The 18,672-nt window shown below is 39.1% G+C and overlaps 1 protein-coding gene across 2 annotated transcripts in view; it reads left to right on the top strand.

Annotated features, from left to right (window-relative positions):
• The first annotated feature begins 3,217 nt into the window (after positions 1–3,217).
• AGTR1 (angiotensin II receptor type 1) overlaps positions 3,218–18,672 on the top strand; it is a 29,719-nt gene continuing 14,264 nt past the window's right edge. The window contains exons 1-2 of one of the 2 annotated variants that reach the window (XM_074833869.1): positions 3,218–3,413; positions 8,151–8,268. The gene's annotated coding sequence lies outside the window, so the exon portion shown is untranslated. The remainder of the gene's footprint in view (positions 3,414–8,150; positions 8,269–18,672) is intronic. The other variant, XM_074833868.1, reaches the window with a different exon arrangement.

Below are 18,672 nucleotides of genomic sequence, written 5' to 3' on the forward strand. Positions count from 1 at the left end.
AACACACTGAAAACAGTTCATTGACAAAAAAGGATGAAAAATTCTAAATAGATGCATTGACTTAGGATCGATTCTTGGTCCCTTTTCTCAGAAGAGGTTTAGATATGTAAACAGGATATGACTGAAATACTCATGTGGCAGAAGGAGAGTCTTCTGACAAGAAGTGTTCCTAAAAAAGCATTTGTAAATTTTCTTATCTTTGGGCAAATCATCAGCATACTCAAATCAGCTTGCTACCAGGACATGTACAGGCTTCCCGTACAGGCAAAGCCCTACCTCTGAATTTCTCATTTTCTTCTAAGCAAATGCACAGCTACATTCTATGTGCAAAAGTCCAATCTATTTCCTGAAAGAAGCAACAGTGGGAAAATGCATCAGAAATACATACAAAAGAATACAACGAACAGAAGCAGCATGCCACAAATCTCGCAACCTGTGGTGCTTTTCTCAAGCCTGGCTCCTGACACCCAGAAGCACAGGGATTTATGTATGGAACATCAGCTTTCAACAAAGAAAATAATTTTCTACTTCTCATTCCTGCAGAACAAAAATCTTGAAAATGTGAAAAAAACCACAACCAAACGGTTCAGATGTGAATCATTCCAAATGTATTTATTACTAAAAATCAGAGGGTTTTAAAGGCAATATGATTTTGAGGTCCCAGTGAAGACTTGTTTTAAACAATTTATTCTCAATATAGTACTAGGGATTTTAATAACCATTGCTATTAGAAGAGCTATCTATTTGATTTGATAACAATCAAATTGCCCAGTCCAGTCACCTTCTTTAATGACAGCTGTTTGCTCTAACACAAGCAGTAGAATGAAACCTGCTCCCTGAAGCACTTTCTGCATTACAGACACCTCAATCAATTCTGGTGGGAAGAAGCCTCTTTATTTACAGCAGTTCAATGAAAACAGAATTCTAGTCATCAAGTCTATTATTCACTGGATGTTCCTGTAAATCACATTTCTATATTGAGTGCATGTTTCAGAGCTTATCATGTTACAATTCAGTTACTGGGATTCCAGACACAAAACTGCTTGTAATGAGGACATTTTCCCAAAATTACATGAAATTACATCTTCTCTCTTGTGCACATCAACCAGAGATGGACAGAACTCAACAGAGAGATGCAGACCCAAATTCAATTTTATATGCATCTTTAAAAAAATAATCCAATTAAAAAAGAAGTTTATTTTTTCATTTTATTCTGGTTTAAAATACAGTTATCATCTACTTTCCCCATCCATTTCCTGAAGAGAAGGGACATGGAAGGTAATAAAGGGAACGACTGACCCCAGGCAGTGATTCACACATCCAGAGGCATTTTGTGACTCTAAGTAGCTGGTGTTCGATGCTGGCATTGGGATTTAGCTTCAGTTCCTTCAGCTCAGCTCTAGGAGAACTGAAAGACCACTAGAGGACAAATCCCTGCAAGCATCACTTTATGGAGGTCTCCTCCCCATCAGCTCCATCCAGCAGGTTTTACCATAGAACAGACTGAGGCAGAATTGTGCAATAACTGCCAAATACATTGATACTCAGTAGAGTTTTGAAATCAGTCACACATGTACAAATAATTGTTTGGACAGAGTAAATGTGTCCCATATGTCAAGAGCCCCATGTAATACAACCAACAACATATATGGGAATAAAAGAGCACACTGCTGTAGCTGGCTTGAGGGACTGTGGAGGCCTGAATAGTACTTAGTGGCAAGTGGCTTCCAGTCCCTGTCATGGTAAATCTGTGAACATGCACACAGTTCATCATTAGAAGATATCTCAGCACGATCTCTTCAAGGAAGAAGCCAATTACAAACTCCCCAAGTGGCAGGAGGGTAGTGTGCTGCCAACAGAGACTGCTTCGATCCCTGACTGTCATTCTGGTGAAAATGCAGATGATTTTTCTTGACATGACATAAATAAGATCAGAGCAAAAGATTATGTCACAGGTGAATTAATGCCTCCATGTAACGCACTCATGGCCCATCAGGACACAGCCTGGAACAATTAAGTTCATGTAATGTGCCTCAGTTCTGCATTTCTATCTGAATCTCTGATTTAGCTAACAGACTTTCAAAAACAAATTATAGCCAGACAAGACTTTACTGATTATACATGTGCAGATGCTGAAAAGCAATTATTATTCCAGCTAAAGTTGTTACTACTGCATAATTCAAATGGTTCCTCTTGCTTTGCCTTCTCCTATCACTAAGTAGATCCTAATTACTTTTGGCCACAATAAAGTTACACTGTCAACCCCTGAAAGATATTACCATCCTAGGTCATGGGCCTTCCTTAAGAGGGCCTTCAGAAACACACTAGGTGTATAAAAAGTTTAGAAAGCAATCTGCAGTTGTGCAGTTCCCATTGGAAGCGTTAGCTCTGTCCCTAACTATGGTTAGATGACCCTAAAATAGAACAGAACTTCTGAAATTCAGTTCTTGATGAGCATGAAAATCTCAGATATCCTGCCTGAAAACTTGTTCCCTGTCCTGTTTACCAGAACAAGGGAGAAACAAACAAACAAACAAAATCCCTCATACACAAAGTCCTTTTTAAAACGTCAGCCAGCAGTGACATAGAGAGCATACCTGCTAGGACATGTATTCCAAAGGGGTTTAACATATCTGTTTCCTTCTCCCCTCTACTCCCAGAGAATAAAGTTTGACAGATTTATTATGGTAATTTTACATATATTGCAACTTCACTAGTGATGATCTGAACATTGCAGGTGTGCTCACAGGCGGCCCGGGGGATTCCTAGAGAGACTGGAAATGTTTGTACGCCGCTTGCAGCCCCTGCTTCAGAAACCTGGAGGCAAAAGGAAAGAGCGGGCGTCCCATGTCCACCCCTCGCACTACCCGCGCATCCCGTCCGCGCTGGCGGTCGCCCTCCTCCGAAGTAACTGCAAGTCCCTGGGCGCTGGCTCTGCGCGGCGATGCCCAGCGCCGGGGGTCACCCGTCCCGCCCGACACCCCAGCCCGGGGTCACCCGTCCCGCCCGACACCCCAGCCCGGGGCTCCCCTCGCTGCCGGCGGAGCGGTGCGGACCGGCCGCTTCCGCACCCGCCGCGGGCAGGGGGGCTCCAGCTCCGGCCGTGCCAGGAGGGGGGGGGTGTAGGAAAGCGGGGGGAAGTGGGCGGGCGACGGGTCAGAGGGGTCTGTCCCGGGAGATGGGTGGGAAGAGACAGCGGGCGAGCTGGGCTGGGCTGCAACGCCCCTCGCTATAAACCGAGGGGCCGCGCAGCGGATCGGGAGGAGCAGTGCGGACGGGAAGGGAGAGCGCGTAAAGCCCAGCCCAGCCCAACCCGGCCCGGCATGGTGCGCGGCGAGCGCCACCGGGGCTGAGCCACCCGCCCCAGCCGGGCTGCGGCCGCTCCGAGGCCGGCCAGCCCTCCGCGGAGCCAGGTAAGGCGCGTCCCTCCGGCCGCCCCGGCTTCCGCGGGCGCGGCTTCCGCGGGCGCGGCGCGGTGCCGCTGGGGCTCGGTCGGCAGCTTGCCGCCGTTTCTTGCCTGCACCTCGCCGGCAACACGCTGCCTGGCCCCCCGGGGGAAGGAGAGTGGTTGTGGGTTCTGATACAGCCTCCTGCTGAATCGATGCTTTGATTAGTGGGCAGAGGAAGTCTTGGTGCGGACAAATGCAGGTACAGAAGCCCTGTGCTCCCCGCTTAACCTTCGAGGCCCGCTTGCTAAACCCACACTGCATGATTATTTCGGAGACAGCTGAATGTCCCGCAGACTCACAGCCGAGCCATGTGTGTGAGCTCTCGAGTCTTGTCAGCAGTTTGAAGATAAAGCCAAGGCGCCCCTTGACAGAAGGCACAGCACTCGCAGCACTAACACCTTCTCACCATCAAGGCCCTTCCCAGCAGCCTACAAGAGGCAGCCCTCTTATCTCTGGTCAGGATCAGATGAGCACTTGAAATTTTTATTATTGTGCTAAGCTCATGATATAAATTAATCAAAAATCACTAAAGGCAATGCTGATGATTTTTGAGACTTGTGCAAACGCTTCTGTTTTTCAGTCTAACAGGCAATACAACTTCTGCCAGTTAGCAAGTAGTATTGGTTTCATCAAAATTGTGTAGCGTATACTCTCCATAACCAGACTTTTCCCTTTTCTACAGGAAAAAAAATGAAGTGATCTGCAACCAGAGATTAAATTTGAGTTAGTAAAAGTTAAAATGCCACCCCCCCGCCCCTCCTTTCTTCCAACATGAGCCAGCTTCTAAACTTAGCTTGGGCTCTTAAAAATTAAACTGGACTGGAGTTCTTCCACATGTTCAGATGAAATCCTGTAACACAGTTCCTGCTGTGCCACTGTCCATACATTAAAACACTTAAAATGTTACCAGTTATTTACAGGCACACAAGCCCTATATTCTTCTGAGCAAGTCAGCTGGCGTATCGGTAACTAAGTCAATTGGATCACAGTATGTATAAACAGTAATTTTGCAGGATTCAGTTACGCCCATGTCTATATTTCTGCAAACCCACTAGAACTAAGAGATGTATGGCAATAAGGGACAGCAGGATTCTGTCCAGAGTGTGCTACAGTTCACTGTAAATTTCCATCACTTCCATAAGTAGCAGAACTTGTTTTGATTGTGTTGTGTTGCATAGCGTGGGACAGGCTAGTAAATGGGCTCAGTAAAATCACAAGCCCCCACAACGAATGAGGGTAAAGAGGGATTTTCATTTAGGGGGGCTGTCTTCTCTTTTCACTTGCGTGAACGCACACTGCTAACATGATTAGATTTTTGCCTGAACAGGAGGATTGAGGATTGAGTATGGCCTGAAGCAGGTAATTACCATGGTGATGTAGAAAGGCTCTTTTAGCTCTGTTTTAGTGTCAGACAAATGTTTCACACTCCTGACTATGGCAGTCCATTTTGTTTGTTGCCACCATAATCTTTTAAATTACAGCATCTTTCAAAAATATGATGAAATGTCTACAAATTAAGCTTTCACTCATGTACTAAGAATTTTAACTATATGCCTTTCCAGCACTCCATATTTCCAGGTATTTCTGTACACTTTCCCTGTCTACAGCTTGAACTACACAGCGGAGAAAAATCAGTTACAACTAGTTTATGTTGCTAAACTGAGAAAGCAAAGTGGTTCTGTACGATTAAGAGAAGTCACATTTGTCATTAAATTTGAATATAGTTAGTTTACTTCTCCCATTACTTTTGTCAAGGTAGTAGTTGGAAACAGAGTTAATTCTCACACTGGAGGAAAGCAGAAGTGCACGCATTTCCATTCTTGTGAGGCATCCTGTTTGGAAACAGGACCTTGCTTGAGTTGGACAGCATGTGCAAATTGCAACCAGAAGTTACTGGTTTAAAAGGCAGTAAATACCAGCCTGAAATGCCAGTATCCACAGCACTGCAGAAGTGAGGAGAATGCTTTCAGTTTAAAACGTCACAATTCCAACTCCACAACCTGCTTTTTACGGTCCACTTAGAACAAGAAGATGTGTGATTTGTATTTGTTACCTGCTGAATGAATAATATTATCTTTAATTCTGTTAAATATATGAAAATGTATCTTATTTCTTTTTACTATTTGTAGCACTATAAAAACAGAGGCAGATGCGGAACGTAAACATGATTTATTTACACTTTCTAGAATAATAATTCTGTTGAAATCTATGGACTGTGTTTGCAGACATGGAGATATGTGTCAGAGTTAATTCCTTTTAAAAATTTTATTTCAGATAACAGGCACTTGCTGCATTTTCCTACACTCCTGTATTGTCTGCACTGGGGTAATTTTATCCTCTGTGTTTGTTAAAGGAATACATTTAGGTAGTCCTTTTCTCTGGCACTGCCTATAGTGCCTTACTGCAGTAATTAATATGGTAACTTAAAATTTCATAAACTACAAACTCTCATTACACTGTTAAACTCTTGTTTATGCAAAAGCATAATATTAGTTGAAATGTTTTAAGCAGTCACAAATTACTCTCATTTTCTTGCTACATCTCCTGTTTCTCTGGACGTTCTTGAGGTCCAGAAGCTATTAGTGTGACCAGGAGTAGTCATAATTTCTCCTGTGGCTATTACTACCCAGATTTTAGGGCATCTCATCACACTGTGAGAAGCATTCAATTGTTTCTGAGTCTCCTTTTCTGCCTTGGTGAGTTCATAAAAGGTCACGTTCTGTCTTGACTTGGATAGAGAACATGTATATTTATGCATTATTTTAATCAAATACAACATCTGACTCACATTACATCACTAATGTTATGCTTTTTTTAGCTGAATTTAATAGTTATCTTCCAGGAGACACCTCAATAAGAGGTGAAATAGACTAAAATTTAATTTGGATATATTACACCTAAAGCTGAGTTGGGGAAATGGGTTATCAAGATTCATCAGTGTCTGAATAGATCTGCTTGGGCAGTATATTAGACATGCCAAAGAAAGTGGCCAAATGGTTAAGTCAGGGAACAGGAGTGGACGGCCAAGCAAAATAAACCCCTCACCTATTTATAACAGTAATGCTGGAAACCCAGCAACCATCATCTCTCTCCAGAAAGAGGAGTATAGTCTCAAAATCATTTCAGAGTTGTAAGCATGGTAAGATTTACAGCTTATACCTGGGAGGACTGGGTCAAGCTGTAGACAGGCCATTGCAGACCCATGGTGCTCTACTTGTATTGTAGGCGCTATTGTATGTTTTGCTAAATCTCTAGTCTTTGGATAATCTTGTTTCAGTTTTCAAGCCTTATCTAGTTTACTGCTGATGTTTGTGCTTCATGCTCTCAGTTGTTCAACAATTCCATCAGAAGTGCAGTGACACAGATGTTGTGTTCTACCATGAGTTACTCTCAGATATTAATTAACAATTTTGCAGTATTCTTGAATAGCAGTTCTGATTTTTGGACAGTTCATCCTAAGCAAGACTATGGTATGTTTAAGAAGTCAGGGTCTGCATTGTTAGGATCGAATTTGAGCACCCTGGTAAGATAAAATTGCAAAGCATCACAAAGAGAAGTTTTTAGAAATTTTGTGGAATTCTGAAAACAAAATCAAAAATGGGAATCACTTATGAAGAGAGGGGAAAGTGGAGGGAAGACTTATTTTATTCTTTTCACTATTGTAGGATTAGTTTCCACCATGCTAACAGGAGTTAAAAGGTTGCTATTGCTGAGAATTGAACCTCTGCTACTTATCTGGAATTAAAATTTGATGCAAAGTTAAAATTTTGGCATGTATATGCAAGGTGAGTTCAAATACATTGGAGAGTTTAAGTAGATGGCAACATAATTTATCTTAGAGTTTAAAGGTCTGTAGACCTCATGCATGAGGCCCAAAGGTTGCACAGCCTGAAGATTAGAAAGGCTCCAGCGGAGCTGTTTTCTTATATACAGCTCTTATTGCACAGAAGTTACTAATCACAGTGTAATTTTCTGTCTTCTCTTCTGGTCCTAAAAACCCTGCAGTGAAAAGCAAGCCAGTAAGCTTTTGCTAACCACAATATTTCTTTTAGTTCCCTTTCCACCAACAAATTTGTCTCTTAAGATCACTTTCACCAACAGTCATTGTACTCAGAGCACTCATACCATGTTCTATGCCATCTTCTAAAACTTATGATTTGGTAAAAAAAAAAAAATTTGACAGCTGTACCCTAGAAAAATCTGTGTAATTTTTGAACATTTTAGGGAATTTAACAAATCTGACAAACAAGGGGAGTTGTAATACTTGTACTTGATTTTTTTCTTACCTCAGCTGTAACAAACTAGTGAAAGGAGGTTGTTTTGACTGTAAGTCTTAAGAGCTAGGATTGTTTGAGACAAAGCACGTATGAAATAGAATGGCTAGTCTAATAATTTGTGGCCTTCAGATAAATGATGGATTATACTAAAATTGCTTTGAGCTTTCAAGTGAATTGCAACTAAGGGTAGGAAAATATCCTGCTCCAAATGGCATGCTGTTAGTATTCTCTGCTGCACCACCATCTGAAAGAACTACAGATTTTGGGTTGTCAGGTGTCTTTTACAATTTTCATTCCATTTGGTTTTTGTTTGATAGCAAAACTGTCCAGGTATCGGCTATATAACAACGCTAGCTAGAAAGCTTGGTTACTATTTGTGGTGTTTATCTCCTTTTATTGTAGTTGAGTAGCATTTCTCTTACAGGCACAGAAAATGGGTAATAACTGAAGACGACCTCACAGCAGGGAAGTGAGATCAGATTGGCAATGCATCAGTGAGTGGCATGATTGAAGACAAGACAAAAAGCAGGCTACAGCAAAAGGTAACTGGCAATATCTAAAGAAACTAGTACTGAATTAGGGCAAGGTCAATATTTAGATGGTATTTCACTGTTTGAGGCAAACAAAGAATGATTTAACCAAATGCCTAATTTAAGCTAATTCACCTATTCCTTTCTTTACTTCTAGGTCATACAAGTTTGTCAGTTACTGATAGATTGTTGGCTAGTGGAATCTAATAATTGGTAGATGAAGTATAGAAACAGAAATAGAAAATAAAACAGCATTCCTGAGTCCCCTCAGTTTTCTGAAAATTGAGAGGGATACACTGAATGAGAGTACTGTGCCTCAGCATTTCTAGCTCAGAGGGACCCATGCAAATAGTAAAACATTCCAGAAAACCACTGAACAGCTGTACTTTTATGTTGGGGGGCTTACGCAAGGGAGAAAAATGCACTAGTTGACTTCCCTAAAAAATGTTCTGTTGGCAGTTATCCTCCATCTAACCCTGATTTAGCATCAGCACATTTGCTTGAAGCAGGCAGCACACAATGTACAAAAATGCAGCCTGAACTTGTTTATTGAGGAACCATGCATGCCCCTCCCAATCCAAGTTTATAGGACTTGTTACCTTTTCATGTTTTTCTTTATAAACTCCAATTAGTTTTCATCTTTTCTCCTTTCTCCCCTCATTCATGTTACCCAAGCCTAAAAGTTTATACCATTTTCCTTTTTTTTAATCTCTATGAGGTACATTGAGCCCAAGAGTTAGTCTGCTACCACTCAAGTTGCTCAGGATTTCCTCCCTCCTCACATTACTTAATGTACAACAGTCAGAAATGGAAAACGTGGGGCAGGAATCAACATATGTTTTCAAAGTGGGACTCTAGCTCTGCTGTTAGATGTCCATCTTTATTGTCTTCCTCTTGGCTTTGTTATTAGCAGCTTACCATAAGATAATTACAGTTTTTCTTTTTCTCAAATAAGGCTTTATTTCAGGTAAAAGATATTTCTTTACTCATGGGCTTCCTAAAAAGCACTTCAAAGGAAAAGGGTTCAAAAGTATCTTGCCTTCAAATACATTTTATGATGCTGTTCCATGTTCTTAAACATACCATCAAAAAAAAGTCATGTCAGTACAGGACAGCCACACATCCAAGCATTTGCTCAGCTCAGTTGGTAGTTTTCCTAGCACTAAAGTAAAGCTCATGTGGCACCTTTTGGAGGGCACAGTGCTACCCTTTCCAGGCATCTGTGCAGTTAATGTTTGCTTGAGAACCAAGACGGCACTTCGTTGAGGATGCACTGATTCACAGCATCATAGCTTAGCTTGCACTATGGCTGTAACAGCCGTCTTTGCTTTGCTACCTCTGTTGCTGGTCCTGAGTACCCACAAGTAACATCTCAGAGCCAGGACAGTAAAGAGAGTTCACTAATGAATTTTATTTTCAAAATAGAGCAATAAATTTTACTTCGAAAAAACCAGGAAACAAGCTGTACAAATTTGGCAGAACAGCTATTTTGGTATTGTTCTATTAAGTGTGCTGCCTTCCAGACAAAGTGCTAAGGACCACAGTATCTTGTTTTTTCCATGGGTGATAATACCTTTCACACTGACATAGATTAAGGTATCTGACCTTTCATTCTCTTTGACTAATCCCTTAGCACCTCACTTGTCCAGTTCATTTGTACAAAAATCACAGATACATTGCTTGTCTTTATATTTGGCTACTCAGATCTTCTTCTAGTCCTCGTAATGATCTGCCCATAATAGGAGTTTTGTGCAAGTGAAAGCACGATTGGGCCTCTATGTTTTCCATGTTATACTTACTAACAGTTACAATGGTAACTAACTTCTCTTGGGCTTAGCTGCATTACCATTTTAAAAGATTTTTTTTGGTCTGAATAAACTCTTGTACTTTACCAGTTACTCATACTGTTTTCTTCCCTTTCTGCTTTTGGTTCCCTTTTTCTGACCCTAATGAGGTATTAATTAAGAAGCCTCCATGCTGATCCTTTGCTTTTAATCTTTTAACTTTTCCCTCCAGGCTGTTCCTAACATTCTCATTTAAGGAAGAAAAGTATTTTCTGAGGCGTATTGCCATTGTGTTGTATTTTCCCGCTGTAAGGATATCTAAATTAATTATATAAAATAAAAGTAATCAAGTGTCTCAATCAGACACGGTGAACCAAATCCTATTATGCATTGCTGCATTATCACACGTGGAAGACAAAGCTTGCTCTGAATTAAGGTGTTGAAATCTAACATCCATTTCCTTGCACAGAAATCCACATACATTTGCTTTTCCTTCTCCAGTAAGACAAACCCTAATTTTCAGCTTGAAGTCAAAAGAAAAAAAAGTGTTCAATGGGAGGTTTGCTTTCCCCAGGGCCATAACACTTTAACTAGCGGGAAGTTATGTGGAAATCACTAGCCATGGTATTGGAAATGTAGTGATAAAACTACCACATTAGTTGGTTTAGTTAACATGACAGATAGTGGTACTGACATGTCTGTGTCCACATAGACACGCAGCATCTGCACGTGTGCTTGTTTTTCAGTTAATGTTTTCATTACTCAAAGCAAAAGCTTCTGTCAGTCACTTTAACCACATTGGTGATAGGTAAGAAACAGGGATGTGATTTGTTAGAGGTTTTTAGAGAGGGGAAGTCTTTTTAGATAACAATGTTCAACATGACCTACTCTCAGCCAACACTCCAATGGAAGTTAGATGAGTGGAACACCTCCATTTGACAGAGGTCTCTCCATTTCTGGAGTAGAAGCAAGGAATTTTAAAGTGTTTATTTTCCCTCCCACTTTCTGACAAATTAGACATTGTGGCAGATAAAGATAACTGTATTGCTCTGCAGAATGCATTTCTAAAGCTTGTGTTATCAATTTACACTTGCCTTCTATTTTGCCAGGTGGGGAGAGAGTGAGTAAAAATCAAAAGCACATCCTACAGAAGGGACTGTGTATTAAGCCTGTAGAACTCTTTAAGTGCATCATGGCTCCACCCTGGTGATTTAGCTTAATGGCAGGAAAATGTCCTTTTGAGGATTAATGTATATGTAAGGCCTCACACACATCAGAATTTTTCCACACATGTCAAAATGTTACTGATTTGCTGCACGGCTTGGAGCAAATCTATGTACATACACCTTTCTTACTGCTTTACAAGAAAGTACAGAAAAGCAGTTCCTTGTACCAGAAAAGTAGAAGTAATGTTACCTTGCAGAGTTCATTGCTCATCATGTTATTATCTCACTTTTAGCTATGGGAAGTTGCTCAGGAGCTTAAGCTGCATACATAATGTTAATTTTTGCCTCTGAATCTTCGGGCTTAGCAGAAGAAGAGTAACATGACTGTGGGAGAGTAGGCAAATGACACCATGGTCTCTCAATAAACTAAACTACCAGGACAAAGCAAGGAAATGTCTATTTGGTCTAACTTGACATTCCACAAGGAAGTCCCATCTTTGTCTACAAAGTTATTAGCTATGTCCCATATCCTTCTTCCTACAAACATCTTTGCCTAGAGGAAGCAACAGAAACCTGATTAAAACATCACTTTCAGTACTTTTGTACTAGTAATGCCACTGATTGAGTTGTCTTTCACAGTAAAGCTGTAAACCAGAAAAAGGCCAAAGAATTTGCACCTAGATTCAGAAAAATCCTTTTCTCCTGGAAGTAGGTGATTTGGTTCATGAGAAAACAATTGCAGCTTTGGCCTTTCCATTCCATTTTCTATTGTGATCTCTGCCAGTGACAAAGAAGATTCTGACAGGGATTGCATATTGCTGTGGGCATGTCACTTATGGATTAACCATTTTAGAATATTATAATTTCTAATTTAGATTCATGAAATCCCATTTTCTGCTAAATTATCAACAACCACTAATACAGCCAAGAATTTAAACTTCTGTAAATTTTACCTGTTTCTACCCAGATGCTGGTAAGCATATACTTACTGACCTCACTCAGTATCTGGACTTTCCCAGAGTAGACTGTAATACCCTTCTTATAGCCAGTCCTTATCTGGCTATACTGCTTTTTAAATTCTCCTATTATTATACTTATTTCTATCCTTTAATGCCACATGTCATTTTGTTATATTAACACTCTTAACAGAATTTGAGAGGTGTTTTATCCTTTACCACATTTTTTTCTCCCTGGACCAGAAAGCAGAAGAGGCCCATGTTTCACAACAGAATGTTTCATTTTACACACATTGTGTTGCAGTACAGCTATTCGTAATGAACTAAAAGATATAACCATTTACCTTTGTCATTGGCTCATCTCAATTAATAAAAGCTGAGAGTGTGGAGGGTCTTCATCATGGGAGGCAGGGCAGTCCAGAGGAGAAGTGAACTGTGTACCTGTTGCTTGTCACAGCTGCCTGTGGGAGTAGCACCACGACCCTGTAGGAGAGAAATCCACGTTGCAGAAATTGCTCTGGCCAACAGCCCTGTTAAGTAATGCACATTTCTAATAATTTAGTCTTCAAATTAAAATACAACAATGTGTTAGAGTTTTATATGCTGCAAAAACTGTGAGGAAGAGTCAGTACATACACATGTCCTGGAGTCAGTAACAGAATAAGAGTTTGTGAGCAAGGAATCCCCATGAGACACGAGTATTTTGGGGCTCAGTTCTACAAGCCATAGTCTATGTGAGTAGCTGTTACTGTCAAGGTCCTAAAACATTACTTACACCATAACTGTGATCATCAAATGATAAATCCCAGAATGCAAATAACCTCTAAAGAGGCAAAGATTTCATTCAGCTCCCAAAAGAAAGATTTATATAACACTCCTGAGATTACTAACCTCCTATTCCTTTCTGCTGTATAATTTCCATATACTGTGAATTTCCATTGTATGTTTTAACAAAAGAGGGACTAACCCTTTCCTACCAACACTGGTGCATCAGATTCATTGAAACCTTTGTGTTTGGACTCCTTAGCAAAGCCCAGCCTTCTTTCCTTTACCCTTCCAAGATGCTTCTGCCTGCATCTTACATATTGCTCATGCCTTTAATATCATGCTTCTTTGAAAAGCCACTATTCACACAACACCAAAAGAGCAACAATTTACATGAGAGATTTCCAGCATTTGCCTGACCTTGTCTGTAGTGACCACAGTAGGAGTTGCATCATCCCCTCCAGTGGGGGTATGTCTCCCAAAGTTTGGCTGAGTTTCAGGAGCTTTGTAAAATCTACATGGTAAAAGCATGTGGTAACTACATACTTTTCTAAGCAAAAGCAAATTCCTTCATACAAAAGGCTGTGCCTTTCACAGCAGCACTCTAAAGCATCATCCTTTCAGGTATTTTAGATAACAGAAATGCATAATTTCTGCTACAGGATCTTTGATATTTGTAGACTCCACACTTCTCTGTTTTCAAGAAGTTGTAAAGATAAAAAGCTCACAGTGGGAACGAAAGACTAGGCCCAGCATTGCTACAGGGCAAGTTTCTTGATGCCTCAGTGAAACTAGAGAAAGAGCAGGTGGCTGAAGTACAGGCAAGTCAGCTGGTTGAATCACGGAATGAGATCATGCCAATAAGAAGAGAAACCCAGAAAATTTGCCTTTCCTTGAGCACTGGAGATGATCTCAGTTTGATAATCATATTGACACCTTTTCAATAGTTTTGAATTTCAAAATGGGCATAAAAAACTAAAGATCTTCAGTTGTATAAAGGATCTTTATGTGCAAGAACTGTTTCTTCCTGTCAGAGCCAGTTCTGGCCTCAGCAATTCTTGGCACAATTGGGACCTCCAAGTTGCATCCGGAGCTGAAACTATTGTCTTTATAAATTCAGATATTGTTAAAAACCAGCAAGGCAATAAACTGATTTGCTGGCTGTGTCTCTGTGCTGCTCAGAACATTGTCTCTTCCTTGGAACAGCAGTAGAAGAAAAAGGCTCTGTCTTGCATTCATAGCAGTTTGTAGAAGTAACCTTTATTCCCTCCAAAAGGCCATTCTTGAGGTGATAGCTACCTTCTACTGGTGAAACCATTGACTAATACTGAAAAGATCTGGATAGTGAAACTAAGAACTCTTTCGGTGTTGGATGCACAAAGACATTCACTCCAGCAAGAAATAAGAATGACCAGAAACCAATGATAGTCAAAACAGCATGGAAAATGTCTTGTAACCCCTTATTAAGCTCTGTGTGCTTGAAATCACAGTAATATAACACAGTATTTCTCCTACAAGCTGGGAAGGAAGAACAGTTGTTGTTATTGCTATTTTTGTATACTTATGGAGGCACCCACAAGCTTTAGTGAAGACTGCATAACCTTGAAGACAGATTAACAGATATATGAAATATCCAGTAAGTCAAATTGTGATTTTACATATGATCTGAAAGGAGGTAAGATACCTCACACGTTGTATCTGATCTCTGTTCTGTTAGAAAGGGCTTTCAGCACCGCTTTTAATTTCAGTAAGGTTTTTTTCTCTCTTGCCTCTTCACAGCCTTTTTAATATAAAGCTGATAGACAGATCTGGATTGAGCCCAGAATTAACATAAATTCCCTTACTCCTCAGGTTGGAGGAGTTCACAGTAGGAGTTTATGGTTCATTCCATATGGAAATAATGCTGCCAACAGAAATGTTAGGTGTGCGGTTAGGTATCCAGAAGCTACCTTTGTGTTGGATGTGCACTGCTTTGCAATTAAAAAAAGAATACTTTAAAACTTATTATTCCATGAAACTAAGCTATAAGAATAAAAGCTTAAAATTCATCAAATGATTTCACTCACACTTAACAAACCTGAATTTGATTTCTGTCTTTTATTAAAAATGATCACATGGGGCACACTATATTTTATATAGGCAATTCCAGCTGCAATAAAGGAAATGTGTTAATCCATTCCTTTACTATCATTCAGAGAAAGTAACTGTACAGCATGTAACCTTTCACAGCTCAAACTAATCCCATTTTTATTCATTCTGGGACTCGATGGCTTAATTTTTGTTAACTGTTGACTCTTTTGGGTACTTCCAAATACCCTGAAGACACCATGTAACCAGGCATCAAATCTGAAGTTATGAATGTGCAGAAAGCTGTATATTCATAATAAAATAGTACCTGATGTTGTGTTACCCTTCAAAAATCTTTTCATGTTAGTTCTGAAAACCCTAGAAATTCTAGTCCTACCTTGATCAGAAATAGATTTATTTTTTCTTTCCTGGCATCTAATGTGCAGTAAATGGCTTTGTTAGCAATATGAGGAGATGACATGTCCTTAATAAGCAGACTTTACGTTAGTCTGCTGATTATTGATCATTTTTATCTCCTAGGAGGGTGCCAGCCTTCCTTTTTGGTAAAGCTAATGGCTGGAACAGAGGTGCAAAAATCCGTGCTGGATTGATGATGATAGTTAATGCCCTCATTTCAAAGTCTTAATACGTCTAAGTGTGTTCAGCCTCTTTTAGAAAAAGAAACAATTCTTTACCCTGTGGTATAAATGAGAAGAGCAACTGCCTCCTGCTATAAAAATTAATTTTTCATATTTAAAAAATAATTCATCTATAGCTTTAATAACCTAGATAAGGAAAAGATGATCTTCATTCCTGTCAAGACAGAGCAACTGAGGTGACTGGGACAAGGGGATATCACATGGAGATTCACCTTTCAGATGTCATCTTTTCTGAGGCTTAGCATTTTGATATTTAGTTTCAGAAGTACTGAACTAGAAGTATTAAGCTAGAAATATATTTCACTTTATTTAATTATTTTTTCAGTTTTAAGTTACTGCTGTGCGTATAATTTTATATGTACATCTCTTAAAGCATATCTAATACCTAAGACACATTAAACACCAGAGAGTTTGTAACACATTCCTGCAGCCTTGGGCAAAGAAGGAAAGCAGATTGCTCTGATGGATAAGCATGAAAGAAAGAGACCAGAAAATGTTGTTGAAAAATGTAAGATATCTGGAATATTGGGTACACTGTCAAGCCACAACCAGTGATCTCTAAAACCACCAGCTCACTGATCTTCCCCCAGAGATTAAATGCACTCCATGTTGAGAATGGTTAATCCTTTGGTGTTTTGGAGTCCAGTTCTACATTTATTGAACCCAAGAATGTTTTTCCTCCCCTTAACAGCAGAGAAAACAAAATTATGTGTGTATAGAGGAAAAGCTCCTAGAAAACAACATGTACTTTCAAACCTAAACCTACAGGATCTAAAAAATGAAACCTATAAACTAAAATACTGAAACTTACTCTCAGCTGAAAGATTTTTGGCTAACTATAATGAGTGCTCTGTGGATCAATCAGTCAACAATTTTTTGTACAAAAAACACCCTTAATCACTGCTATGCTAGCATTCACTAAACCACTAAGCTCTAGTGACACTGAGAAACTAGTGAAGTTGTGCAATCATTCCTTGGCACTAACATCTGCAAGTAAAATTTTATAGAAATATGTACACCAGGATTTCCCAACTTCTGGGAAAAAAAAATTATATGAGGAAGGAATTGGTAGAGTTAGCTTTGGCCAAAGAGCTAAGTAGCATGAAGAAATATTTCCAATGTTTCTGGACTCTGTAAGTACTTCGAGAGTATATTGAAAAAATGGTCCAAACTTTCACTGCTGCTGCAACTGCTAGAATTATAACTATGACATTTTTACACTTGTAGGCTGTTAAAAAGAGCATGCAGAATTTTTTTCACACACTACACTGTAGTATTATTAAGCATTTAATGTCCAAAAAAAGTACTTGAAAGATTTTATTCATCACTTCACGGCCCCATAAATGAGCATTTTAGAGGTGGCCTTTCACTTATGCCAATTTTTGCCATATCCATTTCTAACACAAAGTCCTTGAGTGTGCAAATCAAAGATTACTTTTCTTTATTCTGCATTTTCAATCTAGCCAACTGCTTGCTAGTTTTCTATCTCTAGATACTACCTCTATTCTCTCTAAATGCTTCTATTTTTAGCAGCTTCAAGATAGAAACATCATATGCTTGTACCCAAACATCCCTTAAGTGCATAGAAATACACTGATACTGTATAATCTATTTGACATAAATATAGGACAAGACACTGATTACTTATCTGTCACAAGACAATATAGTTAATACCACTTTTTTTGTTCTGCTTTGCTCATCTCCTAGTTTCAGTAAAACAAATGTCACCATAACACTTAACAACCTTTCTTCTCTATCTGGATTGAAAGCTGTTTGCCCTTACTAGCATTAGAGAACTATTTAGGTAAATAATTTGAAATGAGTAACATCATCATGCACTGACACTGTCCAAAGGGATAATGACAAACCCAGGTGTATTAGTAAAAGAGGTGGGGGAGAGGGGCTAAAAAGTGTTAAAGATGCTTACATTCTCAAATTGTGAATTTGTTTACAATTCATGAGCTATATACAGCACTTGAGGTCTAAAAATTTTTTGGATAACAAAACATGTGTAGGCTCATGTTGCCTTTCAATTTCCAAAAATCCTTTAAATCCCTTTAAAAAAAAAAGGATTAAAAATACTTTTGAAGCTGCATTTTCAACAATGTAAATATCTTCCTCCAAAAAGGAAAATACATATTTGCATTAAGTTAACCTAGAATTACTTTCAAGAATGCTCCTTGGCTGATATTTGGAAAAAGAGTTGTATGATTAATAACATGTCTAATTAGTTTTAAAATAATCTTTTAGTCTAGTGAGTAGGTGTCACTATTTTTCTATCTGCATTTTTAAAGTAAACTATACTTTTAGTCTCCCTTTAGTCATCTTAATTTTGTTCAGAAACTTTAGAGAGTTTAAGATGCATATGTCTTTGAAAAAAAAAAAATACCAGGATTTTGTTCCATGGCTTACTAGTGCAAGAATTGGACTGAAGGTTAGCAAAACCAGGTATGTACTAGAATAAAGGAAATTAGATATCAGTTAGTAGATACTAAAATAAACTTAAGATAGTTCACTCTGGTACATTATACTTTACATAAATGCAGAAGTTCAGTGATAGGTATTTTGCCTTCTGTTTGCATCTTAAATAATCTTGAAGGAAGGGGATATTTTGAAAAGTGATGGCACTTGAATGTAAAATAAAGCTATTCTCTTATTTTAAAATAGGAAATACAGACCTCTAGTGGTCTCAAAGTAATTTAAACGTCATTATGCTTAACTGTGTTACTTTCCTTTTCCTTTACATTTTCCTCGCCCCCCCAATCATTCAAAATCACACACACCCCCAGTTCCACTGTTCAGTCATTCCACAAGCATTGATTTTTCTCAGAGAAAAAAGTCCTTTCATCTGTCCTTTTCTCACATAAATTTTATGACTGAAACTGAATACAATTGAAAGATACTTCGGAGGTGAAGGGAAAATTAATGAGAGTAGTCTATGAAAACAAACAGAAGAGAGATGTTCATTCTTTTCAGAATAAACTATGAAGCTATCATATGGAAGGACATACTCCTTTTG

This window comes from Strix aluco, chromosome 9 (genome assembly GCF_031877795.1).
Source record: "Strix aluco isolate bStrAlu1 chromosome 9, bStrAlu1.hap1, whole genome shotgun sequence".
NCBI lineage: Eukaryota > Metazoa > Chordata > Aves > Strigiformes > Strigidae > Strix > Strix aluco.